Consider the following 17701-nt stretch of genomic DNA (forward strand, 5'->3'; position numbering starts at 1 on the left):
TTACTAACGTCGTACCGTGTCCTACTAGCAGGGGAAAAGTAAGAAAAACCCCAAACGCTCACCTTTGCCTTCGCAAGCCAAAGTCAAGCGCGGTTCGTTGGGGTTAAAGTTGAACGATCCGTTGCGAACGGGACAAACTCCCGTTGGTGTCGGTAAAGCGGATAAGGAGAGTTTGTTTACCTTCCGATAGTCGGTTGTGGACTGCATGAATATGCAGCATTAATCATGGCGGCGGCTTAAATATAAACACCTTTTGCGCCTTCAGCTCTCCCTCAATGGCGTGTAATGTTGGGGTTTATTTTATGCGAGAATGTGTTCCGAAGCGTAACAACAATCGATGTCGGAGTGTTTGGCAAAAATTGGCACCGTCATCTGCGTGGACGAACAGTAGCCGAAGGTGAGAACTAGCAATGAACGAATGATGTTAGGCAATGGATTGCTCTAATTTATTTCCCCCGAAAATCTAATCGAACTAAACCGATTTACAGTGCGGTCCATCCACTACACTGGTGGCAGCTCCGTATCTTAGGCTCAATCCAGGTTTACGACGTCGTAATCTTTTCCCACCAGAAAAACTTTTCCAATTAGCTGCACCGTCTAAAACAGACGTAGGAGTGAATCTTGCCCACCGAAATGGCGCGATTACATGAGTTTACTGCACACGAAAGGGATTTGTAGGCCAACTCCCGGCTCGGGGCGTTGAACAGCTGGTTGGTGAAGCTTTCCCACCCACCTTTTCCAATGGAGTAGCAGCGAGGTATTTTCCACCGGTTAAAGTTTTCAAATCTGCATACACCAGCAGCTGATGCCAATTCGTTAGGTCAGTTGCAGCAAGACTTCAACAAACTGGGCAGCTGCTTTGGGGGTCGTTTCGTCGGTCGAAATAAATCGATAATTCAATGCTACACCCCACACGTTTCCCCCCCGAAGGCTCTCTCTCTCTCGTTTTCCATTTCTATCGATCGGAGATCTGAGGATGAATTTAACGCCACTTTATACTCCACCTGAGCCTCGCACGTATGCAGTTGGATGGCGAAAGTGGGCGTTGTTTCATTAAAGAAGCATAAAAAGATTTTAAACGGGTGTCAGATAGTCCCCCTCCACCCCGCTTTCCCCTCGAGCTACCACCTCTCCATAGTAGATTGTATATTTTTCAAATTTAATTACGTGGAAATTCAACCGAAAGAGAAAAGCCAACTCAGGCGCCCAGTGATTCGTGATTGCTGCAGCCGAACTGCCCTTTGGGGAAAAAGCTGGAAACGAGCTGGAGTGGCATTGGGTTTTCTTTTCCGTGGACCACTTTTGAGCCCCGCAGGGAATGCGCGAGGGTTGCACCGAAAAGTTGCGACTGTGTGTGTGTTGCGCCATTTTCGCGAACGATTTTTTTTTTAATCAAAAACCGTACATTGTATGACCTAGTTTTCATTAGGTCCATTTTAAGATCTTTTTGCGCTCGAGTCGAAGAGGGTAAATCTACTCGCCAACACGAAGCAGGAACTTATGTCTTTCTTCTAATCTCGAGAATGGGCCGGGAAAAGAAACACCATTGGCTCGTTTTCTTTTGGCGTTGCATTACGAAAACAGGAAACGTCGTATACATCCGATATGTAACCGACGCAGTTCTGTGCAGTAGTCACGTTCGTTTTGTTGGCCCAGCAAGTCCTTTGGCGGCGTGTTTACTTGCTGAACGGAATTAATCGAGTTTGTAATGTTTTCGTTTGTTCGCCACAGAAAAATACAGCATGATTTTTTATACAACAAAGTTCCACCGGAAAAATGAACGGAAGTGACACGACGTGAAATGATGTTTTCGCTTGTTAGATGTCTCTTCATGGTGTTACCCCAAGGTTGACTGTCGTCGCGCATTGGGGATCATTTCTAATCTTCAAAAATGGGACCTCTTGAGAGTAGTCATTGTTGGAAGACTATTGGAAGATCAGCTTTAATCGTAATATCAATAAACAGATCAACTTTCAATGTAACGTCTATCGAACTTTGCCTATCCAACCGTAGTTTGTTACGTAATAAAATGATGCAAAAAGTAAAAATAAGAACCAGGGTGAGGTGTGTGCATCCCTGTGCACGCATTAATTGTGCATCCTCTTAAGCAGCGCACCACTTCTCCCGTAGCTTCTGCAATCCCCTCCACTCGGCGGTGTCAATTCTCGGTCGCTCCTATTCCGTCTGGAACCTCCTGGGAGCGCTTCTGGGGAGGAAAGGGGGGATTCGCGTTCGACTGTTTTAAAAATAAACTTTCCTCCCAAATACCAGCCGGCGATGAGGGATCGCGATTAGCAGTGGAGGGGGGAAAGAGAAGCAAAACAAGAATCGAAAGATGCATCACAACGCAGGAAAGTAACTGTACCGTGTAGCTGGTGCACGACCTGCAAGCAAAAGGGGGAGATGAAGACGTCGGTAGGTAGGGGCATAGTTTATGTTTGGAACGAAACCGATCCAACGCTCATTAACGAGCTGAAGCCACGCACGAATCGCATTGCCGGTATATGAGGCGAGATGCACACCAGTCATCCGCGGTTTCAGGTGCTCCCATCTTTTGAATCGGGCAATCACGTTCGTATCAGATCCCAGGTGCACCACAGAGCTGTAGGCAGAGATCATGCTGAGATGAGTGGCCTCTGCTGTTCACCGGGAGAAAAAAAATGTATCGAAAAGTGCAGATGTTCGGTGTGCGCTGATCTACAGCACACCACCATGATGATGATGATGAGGGGTGTTTCAGCCATAATAGACACCTTCATCTCGGTCTTCCACAGTGACTCACGCCCCAGCCTGTGTTGCTTGCATTGGGACATGTAAATGCACCCATTGTTTATTTGTCTTAGCTGCCGGAACTGATCATGCCGAGCTGCCGACCCCAGCCAAGTATACCACCGTCGCACAGCATCGGGCTGCTTCTCGTGTCAAACTTCTCTGCTCCGACATGCGACACACGATGGCAAACTGCGGTGAAAACATTTATACCTGTCGCCCGTCACGTGTCATCTTTCTTCAACGTCTTCGGGGAAAATCAAATCGACGACAACGAAGAAGCTGAGCCTCATAATTTATATCTGAAGCTGGGTTGGGATTTGTGTGAATGTGTTTCGTTGGAGAAAAATGGAAAAAATGACCACGATGGCAATAACTGTCCCGCTAATCGAGCGAGAAGATAAATCGAAAAGGCCTCTCGGATGGATTAGTAGGTAGATGAGAAGAATGATTTCTCATGAGATAAACCTGAGTAAAATATTCACCAGAATAGCTCTGGTTATTCCTCTTCGATTAAATACATTTTATAGTGCCTCGAAAACCTCAAATCTACAGTCAACTTTCGAAGCAGTTATTTCTCCGTATCCGCTTGTGTTGTATAACAACCCTCCCTCGAAGACTTGCCAACAAACTGCAAACCTTCACCTTCCAGCAAGTGTCAATATCAGGGCGTGTTAGGTGGGACACACACACACCGGGGCTAATTTTACAATGTCAAGAGCACCCACTTCGCCATTCACTTCTTGTTAGTGAACACAAAAAAAAATCTTATTAGCATTTACATCATGCCAGTATATTTGTGTGGCGGTTACGACGCACACGATACGTCCTCCAGGAAATGAAAAGTTTGAAAAAAATATAACAAAAAATATGCTTGGGCGTCATTTTTGGGCGGCTCGCACTGTAGGTGGTTCACATCTGGACCGACCAGGGTAATTTACACGTTAGACGAAATATGATACAACATTCTACCAACAGCTTGGTGGAGGAAGTGAAACCTGAACTCAACCATTTTGTATTGTTACATAAAATTATTTTACGAACCAACGATATGTCATTGCTGTTGACTTGGACCAATACTCGTCGTTTGTAACGCATTTTGAATTTTTCAATAATGCGTTCTTGTTTATATTTGGTTTATATTTATGACACTAAATCATGCACCTAATAAATAGATGTATTTTAATCTAGCTATGAACTACGAGAAGCGATTCACATATGTTTCGAGATATATGAATCTCATGAGTCTTCAGCTCTTTGAGAATGTCAAGGAAAAGTTGGACGATTACTGAAACAAATTCAAGGATCACTCGCAGAAATTTCCAATGGGTGCATTTCAAAGATTAATGATCCAGAAACACATTCCACAATATGTCTTTCTTTGCTACGACGATCGAAATGTTTGAAATATGTAGCGTTAAGATCTTCCTGCAACCCTACCCTTCTAACCATTTAAAAAAATACCAAAATATCCGTGTTTCGAATACAAACCAACCAAAATGATAATCGTATAATTTATGGGAAATATTCCTTTTCATCCGTTCGCTGCTGCGACATACAAACGATTTCCTAAAGATCACCAAGAACTTGGGCGCAACCATAACGCCAACGATGTTTGACAGCTGTCAGGGAAATATTTCAAATGCAATACCTGCACGGGATTAGGTTTCATCCACGCAAGGGGTGTGTGGTGCAGAACGGGGGAGAAACGATGCACTAATTGAACGATTAGCTGTTATTAATTAATTGTACAATGATGATTGATTTCGATACGCGACTCGAGCCGATCATGAAAGGGACCACGGGCCGACCCTTCCCGTTTACCAAACCCTTACGACGACGTGGCTGAAGAAAGTATCCCCCTCTCTCCGGTAAGGAAAAAGGTTTAGAGAAAATCGATCATCCCACCCCACCCCATAAATCGCCCGATCGCCCGATCGAATACTACTACTAGTGGCAATCAAACCGATCAATCAGTTCACCAGAAGTGCAGCAAAGCGGAGAGAGAGAGAGGAAGTAAAAAAGGCGACTACTTGCAGCCATTCGCGGTTCCTATCTGCACAACAAACCGGAGTGGAGTCGGTCGTGTGCCCTCTACCATTTGCTAGCTGTCTGGTATGATAATTTCCGTTCCGATTGCGATTTTTGCACACCACACCACCACCACCACCACCAACAAACTCCACTTCAACTCCGGACAAAACGACCAATCATTCAACCATCTCGCGTGTGTTTTTTTCCCTTCTTCCTCCGTCGAAGGCGCAATGGACTGGACGACACAGTCGAAGATGTTTGCGGGACGAAAACCACAATCGATCGAAGCGTTGCGAGCACTGTTGCTCTACCGGACGTGCGGCCGATCGTGAGTTCCGGGGCTTTGGCAAAGTACCACACAACCAGCCAACAACCCCGGCGAAGCTCGTGCCATGCATGCGCGTCAAGTTTCCGGTTGTGCGGTGGGTTTGTGGAGAAAAAGCTGGGAGGAACATGGACATGAGTTGGCGGGGTGTAAACATTAGCCCCTTAGAGCCGTTCGGGGAATCTGAATTGCATAAGACGCGCCCGACTCTAGTCCTAACCACCGTTCGTTATCGATTCAGACTCTATTTTGGACAACCGATTTAATAACTTTGTTGGATCGGTAGAGTAGCTGCTGACTTGTCTAGAACGTCTAGTGGAATTTTATTTTGCAACTTTGTTAACGACGTAATAGGGATAAGATTTACAGAAAAAAAAACTGACAACTTGCCCTTGTAAGTTCTGATAAAGGGTAAAATTTGAACACAGTTCATCAAAACCCTATCACATGCTGGATGAAAGACATTCCGCATGCTTCGCAGAGCGTACAGTAAACGAATACGTGAAGAATATGCCTCCTATATGTGAATATCCAACAAGTTGGAGGTATTTCCACAAAATGCGTTCCTACGCCTACCGACGCTCTGGAGTGGCCAGTCAGAAACAGGGACTACCTACACGAAATATGACACCTTGCTGTCACCGCTTCCTAATGTCTACTTTCCGTGTCCTAACCAGCTTAGGTGCTCGTAATGTATGCACATAAACCACCGGTGGGTAGTGTCAAAGGCATGACGTAATCGTGTCAGTGTCTTTGGATGTTCTGATTCAGTTGCCCGTTGCCAGTAGTTTTAGTAATTGGAGTTGGCATAAATTGGAGTATTGTTGAAAGTACCAAGGTTAGGATTGTGGGTAGCGAAAACTTTGACAAGAAATTGTATCTAGCTTCAAAAGGGAAAGAATGTTGATAGCGCGAAGTGATAAAATCATCCAAAGACCACCCAGCGGTGGTTGTGCAGGTGGAACAGAAGATAATTTTCTCGGGGCATAAAGAAAGGTGTAAATTACTGACCCGAATCGATTCGTGACTCACGAGTACCCGGGGTGCGGTTGGGTTAGAGGCTCAAAGGCCAGGTCAAAGAGCAGACTGAGGTGATTGAGTGCTCGAGTAGGTGCGGCGGGCAGGAAAAGTATTACACCAAGATCCTTGCATCTCCGGTGAGGGCTTCTTTTTTCCGGTTGATCAAGTGTTGCCATCGTGTTGATAGTAAGAAGAAATTGAGAGAGTACGTTCTGCAGCGTAGATAATAGAGTCGTGACTACTAGCACATCCGGAGACACACCGACGTTGAACCTACTATTACGACACCTGATGTCCGCTCGAGCGTGTTAAACCGTGCGCCTGGTGGAGCTCCCCGAGAGGTACGTCTATGGTCTTCAACGTGGTTTTTAAAGGAGAAAGTATCAATCCACAAGCTAAAAGCTACACGCTTCCGACATTCTTGTGCGCGGTACTTTCTCACACTCCGTGACCTCTCGAGGCTGGAACCGAAGCTAAAGAGCTCTCACACAACCATCCCCGCGCGTTGCCCGCGTTGCGACAGAGGGAGGCAGCGTGTAGGCAAATCAACTAAACGACGCGCTGTCCAAGAGTTACGGCGGAAAGCGCTCCAGAGCGGCCTTAGGAGGCAATTCGCCGTGCGCCAGAGAAAGTGAACGGCGGTTCGCGACTGGCAAGCGCAACTCCGGGCAGCTCCGGGGATGGAAATCCTACCCTCCCAGACGTAGAGACGTCTATCAGACGGCCGGGCGAACCGGGTGATAAACGACACCGGGGGTTGCACACTACGAACGACTTTCTTCGGGGCGGTTGGTGTGTTGTTTTGCTCCGCTGGAACTCCGCTACTCCAGGCTGGCACTATTTCCTGTACGCGCAGAAACGGGAAGGGTGAAGTTCGCGGGAAACCGGACAAGAAAATAAACACCATCAGCATGTTACCTTTTTCTTCTGCTCCTCGATCGAAAGTTTACTCTCCCTGTGAGATGGTTCCAAAAGGCGTGAATCTGGGCGTTGCTGGGAAAACTTCAACAACCATTTGGGATTGGTTTTCTGACACCTCCAACATATTCTCCTTGTTATGCAACGATCAACAACAAATGAAGAGATTTCTTCAGCTAAAATGTTTCTGATTTATTGGAATTACGGAGTCCTAAGATATTAACTGTTCTTCCAAAACCATTGATGTTGTTTGTAGCCTCGTTAGCACAAAGCTCTATAACCCTCGGTTTAGCCTTAAGTGGGGTCTTTAACGGCGCCACAGCCGCATACCGTGCAGGTCAAAAGTTTGACATAAAAGAACGGACGTGGGTCACCGCAACATGCTACCGGATCTCCGAGTGTCCCCGTCAGTGTCGGGTCAAATCATACCGCAGCTACTCAGCGACTTTTATGCCGATCGTTATACGGTTGTCCGCTTTAACTAGAGGTGACTGGCACTGGGGGTACACGGTCGTGGTGTCAACGCCATGGTAAGACGAGGCGGAGATCCCCACGGGTTGCATGTTAGCTGAACCGCAACATAAACCACACGGTCGTTCCATAACACTTCGCCGGAATAGTATCGCCGTTGGTTGAAGAAGAGTAAAATGAATTTTAAACTAACTGAAGTGAGACGAAACGGACAACCTAACCGCAAGGGATGATCTTTTTTTTAGCAAATCTGGTGTGTAAGAAGTTTTCAAAACCTAATTCTTTACACTCCTACCATTATATGTTGAAAGAAAGGGATTTTTCTATTCAACAGCATTTTTACTAAACATATTTTACTTCAAGCAATATCTGTTTGGCAATTGACCTCTGTAAGAATTTCTGAGCCAATTTCTAATACCTCTCTTCAAAGATGAACAATCATTACCTCGATATGGCGATGAAGAAAGCCGAAGGTGTGTTTCTTCATATTTCCTATGCATGCCATCGTCATCATGTAAGCTACCTTCTTTTCCAACCGCCTGTGCATCGTTGCAGAAAGTGCATACACAGCCGGCATTTTTGTTTTCTTCTCTCCCGTCCTCCGGCGGTTTTTCTTCTGCGCAACACGCTGGTAGTTACGTGTTGCCTCATCTCGGCCATTTATGGTACATTTTCGAGACAATATATGTGAGACGCAGCAGCTGCGATAGGGGCCATTTCACCGGGCGGTGTTAGCTAATTCAAGCCAGTCCGAGGTCCGCAAAAGACCTCAGGTCCGCGTGACTAGTGCAGTTTAGGAAATTCTTTGACGGTCTCCTGCTTCCCTGCTGAAAGTGGTAACACAGGTCCATTTGGACTGTTCTCATCAGTAGAAAATGGAGATATTCTTAGCTCACCAAACAAGAGAAGGTGGCGTAATACAAAGAGTCGCACAGTATCGCCAAAGACGAAGACGAAGTAAAACTAAGCAAATAAATTGATGATAATTTTACCAAAACCGATAAATGCGGCATTCTTTTTTGTGAAGATATGTCCATTCGTTGGTCGGTTCAAATTTGAAACTTCACGAAAATAGTCCCAAGTAATGGATATGGAAAAATACATACACATTCTTTATCCCCCGCCGAATTGACTCGCAGCAGCAAACACGACACACGCACGTAAACAATTTTGATTGGAACCAACCGAGTGTATAAAAAGCGAATATAATTAACGCTGTTTACCGCCCATCCTCCATCGCGTTTTCCAGCCAATTCCGGAGTTGACGTAATTGGTGAGTATCGGGCGGCATGAGATAGAAGCGATCACGAGCCGCCACAATCACAAACGCCTGTAACAAGATCATCCATAACGTCATCGCATCCATTTGTGTGATTTCGTTTTGATGTGTAATTTTTCACGCCGGCGTTGGGCTTTTTATTTTTGGAGGCGGAGGGTGCATTTTCTCCCTTTTTGGGTTTCGTCACAAAATAGGATTACATAACACTCCGAAGGAAAACGCAAGAAGCAATATCTTCGGTTAACCGTGACGGAGGAGGGAAAATTATTGTCAGAAAATGGTCTTGTCTATTCGAGAAGGAAGTGCTTTGCTCCTCTGAAACGCGGTTGGCAAGGGCAAAGTGAGGTTAATTTCTTGAAAATAATTCATCTTTCTCGATCATCGATCACGGTAGGTAGACCAAACAGATTCGATTGTTTTCATAAAAGATTATCATTTTGGTTCCACATAATGGGGATCAATTGGGATTCGAAGAAAGTGGCGGAAATGAGGAGGTTGGGCGGGCAAATCGGCGAAGATCGGGTTCACCCACCCAGCGGGAAAAAGTAGCATGCGGCACAAGAAGATGACGATGACGAAGACGATTGGATTGAATTGGAAGCGGTTTCTACCACGAACCATTTTCATCTGGCCTCACTTTTGCTGACGAAGGCATTTCTTCGTTCGTCTGCTTGCCAATATGGACCCCACCAGCGCCCCCCGGCGGAAAGTCGAAGGCCGTCTTTTCTGACTTGTGCCTAGTCTCCTCCGCCCCAAGGCTTGTAGTATTGTGCACTCTTCCCCTTCGCTTCAAGTGCAGCGAAAAATAATTGCCTACTAAGCGCACGAAGGGTTTGCAGCAGAGGGAAGCAAACGCCAAGGGTGGATTGGGGCGGCGCTTCCACCATTCACCAGTGCATTGATGTTTCTATTTTTCGTTGCCTTCTCTCGATAGCAACATTTTTTTCTTAAGTCTCCTCCTATTCTCTCTCTCTCCTCCGCCATCCCGATTCCGCGTCCGTTCGGTTCGTTTCGGTTTCGGTTTGTTTATGCTACGCGAAGGAAATGCAACCGGATCTTAAGACCCCTAACGATGCTGCTGCTGCTGGTTGCCTTCGTTAACCCTTCTGTTTCTTCCTCTCCAGCCGCCGCCTTTTGACCGGGAGGCAGGGACGAATATGTTACAGTTATGGTTGGGAGGCATGATTACCCCCGTTTCCACACACAACTAATGATTTGTGTGTACGCAGCAGTGGCGTGTGTTGGTGGAGGAATTTGCCCGCTGGAACCGGGCGGGGAGTGTCTCGTTACGTTCTGCCGTTGTCTTCGGCTTGAACCAACCGGGCGAAGGCGCGTGGTTCCACAATCGGTAATTAAAGTCGAATGTCTTGGCGGTGCAAGAATTAAGGCGGAGAAGAGAGAAAAACACACATGTAGGATAATTCGAAGCATAAATAAGTACAACCGTTTGGAACTGGACAAACATGCTTGTTAGCACTGTTGGCATCGTAGAAATAGAACTTTTGCGGCGAGATTAAAAACGGTTAATCCGTGGCCGGGACATTAGGCACGTACGCCATCATCCGTCATGTTCGTTCGCCATACGGAATTGGATCTGCTGCTGCGAGATCGTCTAACGGAGGAGCTCGGAGCGAAATAAGAAACCCTGGTGTCAATTAGCAAGAATAGCTGTTCCTGTTGCATCCGTCCATTTCCTCTGAAATGTGGTAGATTTTCCTAAAACAAGCCACTTATTTTAAGAATCCTTTCTACAGCCTCCAGTCCACCGGACGCCTCGGGTGTCGCAATTTAAAAAAGGTTTGTTGATAAACCGACGACAAAGGCTTCCACTACCCAACCCAACCTTAGTCATCAGAGATAGCCAAAAAGCTAACATCATCTAACTCCCGATATATACTCTGCGCCGGTGATCTTCGTCGTACGACCAGCTTTTACTGGATCATACCAAAACTTTCCAACCTACACACGGTGCCTGGTGAGTGGTTTACATTTTTAATGAGAAGTTTGTGTTTTTATTCCTCTTTGAAGTCGACAACGGCGAGGCCTACTGAAGCCGTCCTACACTGTACAGTTGGCTGCAGACGCCGAGTATCGCTACTAATAACCTCGGATCGTACTCCTACGAAACGATCCGATTCGGAACCAGGCCGCGGAGGCGCCTTTGGTTTCACTGAAAGCTTGTCCATCGGCACTTCGTTGGGGTTGTAGCAGTAATGGTAGTAGAGGTAGTCCTCTCCCTTGAGCGCAGGTAAATAACCTAACACTCGCCGCTCCTCGCACATCAATGACATCAAATGGCGTGGGTGAACCTGCTTTACCCCGCATGCCTAATGTCCTCATTGCCGTCTCGTGTTTGACCTCTAAGGCCCGCGACGCTACCCCCCTTCGCTTCCAGTGACAGATGACAAATAACGACTTCAGCGCGCGAGATTGTCAAAAATCGACACGGGACAAAGAGAGGGGAAACAAAAATCAGCGCACCCTGTGCGAGGAGGTAAGAAAGCCTGGTGGGAGGTGGGTGGTGTTAAATATTTATCAATGAATGAAGTCATTTCTGGTTGGCGTTGACGAATGCTTACAGGAAGGCCCAAACATGTGGACAACCACATGACAACGCACGCTATTCCAACGTCGGGATGACAGACAGCCAAGCGTTCGGTGTCGTTTTTAGATGGTTTAATTCGAATATGATAAAAATAACTCACTGTTTGACAAAACGAAAATACGGCAAAAATAATTTAAAAAAAAGAATTCATAAATGCAATAAGTTAGGAATATCAGGAAAAATAAAATAAATTAGATGATAAAGAAGAGAATTCTACCATTCAAGCATAAACTTACCCAGCTCTCGTCTAACCGCAACACCAATGATGCATTATATTAATTATTTAAACGACCAACCAGCAAAGCATGACTAGCTGAATGTCTGGTTGATTAAAAAATAATCCCTGCTTGTCTAGCCCCAACAGCTAGTTGCTTTTGTTTTTGAGAACATGACAGTCATCCTGGCGTCCAACAACAAAAAAGCTTCACTCCCAAACCAATTTAATCAACTTCACGTCTCTGTGTGCTTGTATATGGCATTAAAAGTAATGGGAAAATCGTTTTTCCTGTACATCACCAAAAATTTAGGGCTGTCGAAAAAAAAACACACATACTGCGGAAGGACAGACCTGATGGGAACGGGGGTAGCCGTATTTCCTTCCGCTGGGAGTGGTTGCCTCGACACGCTCAAGAATGTGTTTTGTCTGCAGTTGCATGCTCTGGTGTGATTATGCTGGGTCGCGTTTAACTTCCCAGCGAGCAGCATACGATCGATCAACAATTTAAGAAAAAAAAAATACGAGGTGCAGACATGCCATTAAGAATAAAGTAAAAAATACAACACAAACAATAGTCTAGCCGCAAATTACAAATATAATAAATGAAAATTTTATGTATCAGACAATTCGTTTTAGAATGTTAGGAACAGGTTTAGAAATGCTAGTTGATTATGCGACTTGTTTTACACTGTGATTTACTGCGCACAGCAGGGTCGTTGTTCCCTTTTTTACTGTTAAATCGATACGTAACCCACATTCGATTACAAGACGTTGATAGGCTCACCGCGAACGCTATTCAGGGTCAATGTTTCTTGTCACGAGAGGTAAACATTACTGAGGCGATTATGCTGAAAGGCGTTTCTATCGTTCACGAGCAACGCAACATGAAGTAGAACATCTGTATATTTCTAATCGATGCGTGAGTTAATGTTTTCCTAGAAACGGCAGTGCATCGTCTAAAACAACTCATACCGTTTAGTAAACATCCTGATATAAATATTATTTTTAACTTGAATTAAATTCGATGGGGAAACGAAAACGCGCACGAATCAAATCTTGTACGAACCCTCTGAAGTACCGCACCGTTTCCAGCGAACTTTGAACCACATTCCATTAGCACCTACTTCCACACAGCATCGTTTTGATCATCGATCGAACTGTGCGATCGCGCAAACATTCGGTTTTTCACAGATCGTTTGCCTTTCCGTTTCCCATGTCCTCGATGGGAAGTGTGAACCGGTCCTTGCCAAGGGTTTCCTGTGAGATCACTCGATCGGCATTTCGATGTGTTATTTATACACGATAATTCTAACAAATAAAACATAGAAAGCTACACCGGTTAACGACTGGCGGTTGGAAGAATTTAAATCCAAAACAATAAAAACCAGCCAGCACAGATCGTTTCCAAAACACTGAAAAAAAGGAAACTCCGGCGCCAGGAAATAAAGAAACAAAACCGCATGTTCTTATAGCAAAACACTAAGAAAAACAAAAAGGACAAAACCGCGACGAAACAAGCCGAAGTAAACGACGATCGTGAATCGTGGCTAAATTTAGTGTGACGTAAGCTGGTGTTGCTGCGAATTAATGATGATTTCTTGTAGTGAAAATCAATACCAGTGTGCCGGTAGAACATCTGTGACATCATCATCATCCATCTCGAGCCTTTTTCTTCCTGTCTTTCTGGAGTTTCTGTTTGCCGATGTCGTTGTATTTCAATTTTTAATCCCCTCCATCCCCAAATTTTAATTCCCCGGCATGGCACCGAACCTTTCACCGAGCCGATATATTATTTGGGACCGATGAGGACGGCACGGAACGGAAATAGAAATGTGCCGAAAATGGCTTCCACCGCCAAAACATTACAGAAGCAGCAGCGAAAGAAAACAAATGGCCACTACAATTTCGTCCGCTGGCACTAGACTAACTCAACGGTTTGAACGGGTCCGATTTTCTCCTCGCACAACAGCATTCCCCTCCCCGTTTGTGCTCCATTTTTGGTGGTACTTTTCCTGTTTTCTTTTTAGTTTGGAAACATTTTTTTTTTTGCCAATGTGGTTCGCACGCACTCCGAGTCCGGGAAAGTGTGCAGCCGAGCCGGGAAGCGGGAAGGGAAAGTTGAAACGAAAGGGTAAAATTCGCGAACCAATGCTGGGTGGAGAAAAGTTTTGGGGATGCACTTTCTACGCGCGGGAAGAGTGGAGGAAGATTCAATATATTTAAATGTTATTTGCATTGTATTGAACAACCCCTTCCCCTCTATTCGTTCTACTTCAATACGTGGGGGGTGGTCGCTGGTGGAGTGTGGGTGGTGTGCGTTGGTATTTATTTATTTTCAATCCTCGATTTTTGCACAACCCCCTAACCCACAAAACGTGAGGAGCATTCGCTAGCGCGAGAAGTACAAGAGTTGATGGCGTTCCGGGGAATGAGGCCAGAAGCGAAACCGTGGGCGTATTTGAAGAGCCCAGCACTCCCGCCTATGGGATGCAGTATGTTGTTGCTCGCAACATATGGCACGGTTCAGGTAGATCGATAGGTGATGATAAATCGCGGCAATGCCATCTGTAAGGTGGTGTACAACCTACCACCTTCAAACTCTAACACCAGACAGACGTCACCTCGTGACCTGGTTTGGCGAATTAAATTTAAATCAAATACTGAAGTACAACGACGAACCGGCATGGGAAAACATATGGTCAAGCAAGTGCGGCTCCGTAGCCCTAGTGGTAGCGTCTTCAAATCACAAACAGTGCACAACTACAGTAGAAAAACTTTCTCCAAAGATATGTTGTTTTTTAAACATCGGTACCATTAGCCTCCAAGTGATAAAGACTTAAAATTATACAATCAAGCTTTTAGCGCGCTTAGAAAGCAGGGAGAGAGAAATAATTTTTAAAAGAAAATACATTATTATACACTCATGATACATATGAAAACGATTAGCACAATCAACATATAATTTCATTGGCACTTCAGGCGAGCGAGGGTGTATGTTTTCGTTTTACAGACATTAACATTTCAAACACCAAAGTTTAATAGCGCATTACATCTCCATTGGTGAAACCACTTGGATTAAAAGAAAAAATTAATGCAGTTTGCGGGCGGAAGTGGATACATTACAGCGTTGAAATGATGATTGTGCGAAATTCAAAACTGCACGCTGAAATCACGTATATTCCGGTTCAAACAGCTCTGAGTATTATTTGGCAAATTTTGGAACCTCACGAAGAGCAGGTAATTTTTAATTTAGCAATCAGGGTACAGGAGAACTATCGTGTTAAATAATTTGATATTATGTTCAGTAAATTATGGGATATAAAAACCACACCTTTCAGGACTTTGCCGCACCGTGTTGTCCAAAAACAGGTACCACACTGCCGTAGGCGGTTACATCCACCCAAAAACCCCTCCTGAACCTCTGGTAAGGTAAACCTCAGGTGCCTCCGAAAAAAAAGCCGCCGACACTACCTGTGAAATGCATTTCACACGGGGCCATATAATGCAATCCCAAAAACCAACAGAACCTGTTCTGCTACCTACGCTGGAAAAGCGCAAACACACAAGCGGAAAAAGGTGTGATAAACATGGTTGTTGAAGCGTTGTAACTAGGAAAATCTGGACGTGAGTCAGTCGCGTGACGAACACGCCGACCGAAACCCTCGGAGGGTCACGGGCGGTTTAAAAAGAGTATTAAAAAAATAAATAAAATACATTAAACGCTCCCGACACATGAGCACACAGGTGAAGGTCAGAGACGGAGCATTGTTGGAAGTACGTTTTCACCTGTCCACTCGGTTCTGCAGATCTGCGTGTGCGTAACGCTCTCACCCATTCCGTGGACACGGACACAAACATTCACTTTATTTAAATGTTACATTGTGCTCATCACAGGGAGATGGTTGTTGATGATCACGTCTGAAGGTCTTTCCTCGAAGGGGCGTGACCCTATCAATAGCGTAGTGAGGAAAATTGGCACTACAGTATACGGAAAATCAACACCGAATTTTAACAAAAATTCCACGAAATAGCTCACACACATTCCCGAAACGCCTTTCGGAAGTAAAGCGATCGTAGTTTAAGAAAACCAATCCAATACACGGAGAGCTCGATGGAAAGAAGACACGCTTCTCAAAGACAGCGACGAAGAATCGGCTCAATCAGTTTCTTCGAGAAGATACGAAATGACGTCAACAAAAGCGACCGGAACACACGGTTGGTAGCCATCGTGAGATCATGAAAACGACGGAGCACTCCTTCTTATGCGTGCTGGTGAAGTGAGGAAGGAAAATACAACATAAAAAAAAATCTGCCTGATGAGTTTGCTGCTGATGATCACATCTCATAAGTTGCCGTGGTCCGTCGTCAAGGTGGTCGTAATGCTTCCGATGGGGATGCAATGAATTGCATTAAGCAAGCTTGACTGATCATCGGTGCTATCGTCGGGGTGGGCGATGCTCAGATGGCCGGCAACAATACCGTACGATGTTGAGCGAGTTACATCTAATCAAAGCTGTTGTTTGGACATTCGCTAACACGCATCGTACAAGAAATGAGCTGAGCGAGTGATGCTTTACGGTGGCAGCACCTGTTAAACAAGTGGTCCATTATCAAACGCTGACTATGATAAGCTTATGGTAAAGAGTTAGCTCGCTAGAGACTTGGAGATGAGGAGTTGAATAACAGCTACCGACATTTTGTTAACATTTCATGTTAATTTAAAGACCCAGTCTTTTTAAACAGTAACCATTTCCCATTGGGAAAGTGAGATGTTTTTCGGTGGAAAAATAAATGGTTAAATTATACAGCTGTTATCTAGCTGTGAAGGTGTGATTTTTTGTGCAAAAATAGTCCATTTCCTTCATCATTAACGACTGATACAATGTACACAAGTTGGCCTTCCGCGGCGATGATGATGTTGATGATGTGTGCGCGTTTGTGCAGCGTGGAAAATGGCAAAAGAAAAAGATAGGCCCGTCACCTCTAAGACGCCCATCGGAAGAATCGTAGCGGCGCAGGATTCCGTCCTAATTCCCCGAGTTAATGGACGATAAGAAATACACCTTCGGGAGGCGGATAAGGGGTGGGAAGAAGAGACGGGAGAAAGCGCACCCGGCCGCCCCAGTCCAAAAGGCAGCCAGCCAGCCATCCATCCATTCGTCCGTGTCTCGACGGATGACCAGCGAACCGGACCCGGCCGGCACGCTCAGTTCACTTCACCATCCTCTGGCATCCCCGGCATTCCCAACCCAATAGTTTCTTTCCCTATTTTACTCTCTCGCTCTCTCTTTTTCTTTCTCTACCGCGATCTTATGCATTTGCTCCCGGTTGGATCTACCCTTCATCATCTCCGTTCGTTGCCTGTTCCGCGTTTCGAAACCTTCCGGAACAAACACGAACCACGAAGGGTGGAGGAAAGGGGGGTGGTTTTCGGTTTCTTTTTCAATGGGTAATAAATTAAAATTCTGCCTCTTAATTTAATTTCGCTGTCTTCGTGTGAATGTGCAGCAAAACGTGGCTCCGAAAGAGGACGGGTGGGGTGGTTGCGATGTTCGTGTGAGTGATGTCTTGGGTGCGTTTGGTTTGGAGATAGCTTTCACCACCGGGGCGGAAACAACCACCCTCTTCCTTCAACCCCACCACCCCCAGAGTTGGCTAATCGTTTTCGATACGTATTTCTCACACACAAACACTGCTACGCGAAGGTTGGCCGACGTGCTGGGATCATTGGATCACAAATTCGAATAAATCAACATCCATTTCTTCCGTGTGAGGTCTACATCGAGTATAGAAAATGCATCATCTCTTAAGAAAATGCTCACGGGCGCACTGGCGGAAAATTGCATCGCCTTCGGGACGGGAACGACAACGGTTGAAATAAAACGTGCGAAAGTATAAAAACAAGCCGAACACACACCGGGAGGGAAAGGGTTAGCATGCACTTTAAGACCAAGCCCTTCGGTTCGCCGGTAGTCATTAAGAGCCCAAGGGAAAAAAACCGGATGAAAGCAGCGGGCCGCAAAAGGGTGTGCTGATAAGAAACACCTTGAAGGTAAATAAACG

General features: G+C 45.5%; 1 protein-coding gene across 1 annotated transcript in view; it reads right to left on the minus strand.

Moving 5' to 3' along the window:
• Positions 1–17701, minus strand: part of LOC131286231 (patronin) — a 49660-nt gene that overhangs the window by 27775 nt on the left and 4184 nt on the right. The window lies entirely within an intron of this gene.

Source organism: Anopheles ziemanni, chromosome 3 (assembly GCF_943734765.1).
Source record: "Anopheles ziemanni chromosome 3, idAnoZiCoDA_A2_x.2, whole genome shotgun sequence".
Lineage (NCBI taxonomy): Eukaryota > Metazoa > Arthropoda > Insecta > Diptera > Culicidae > Anopheles > Anopheles ziemanni.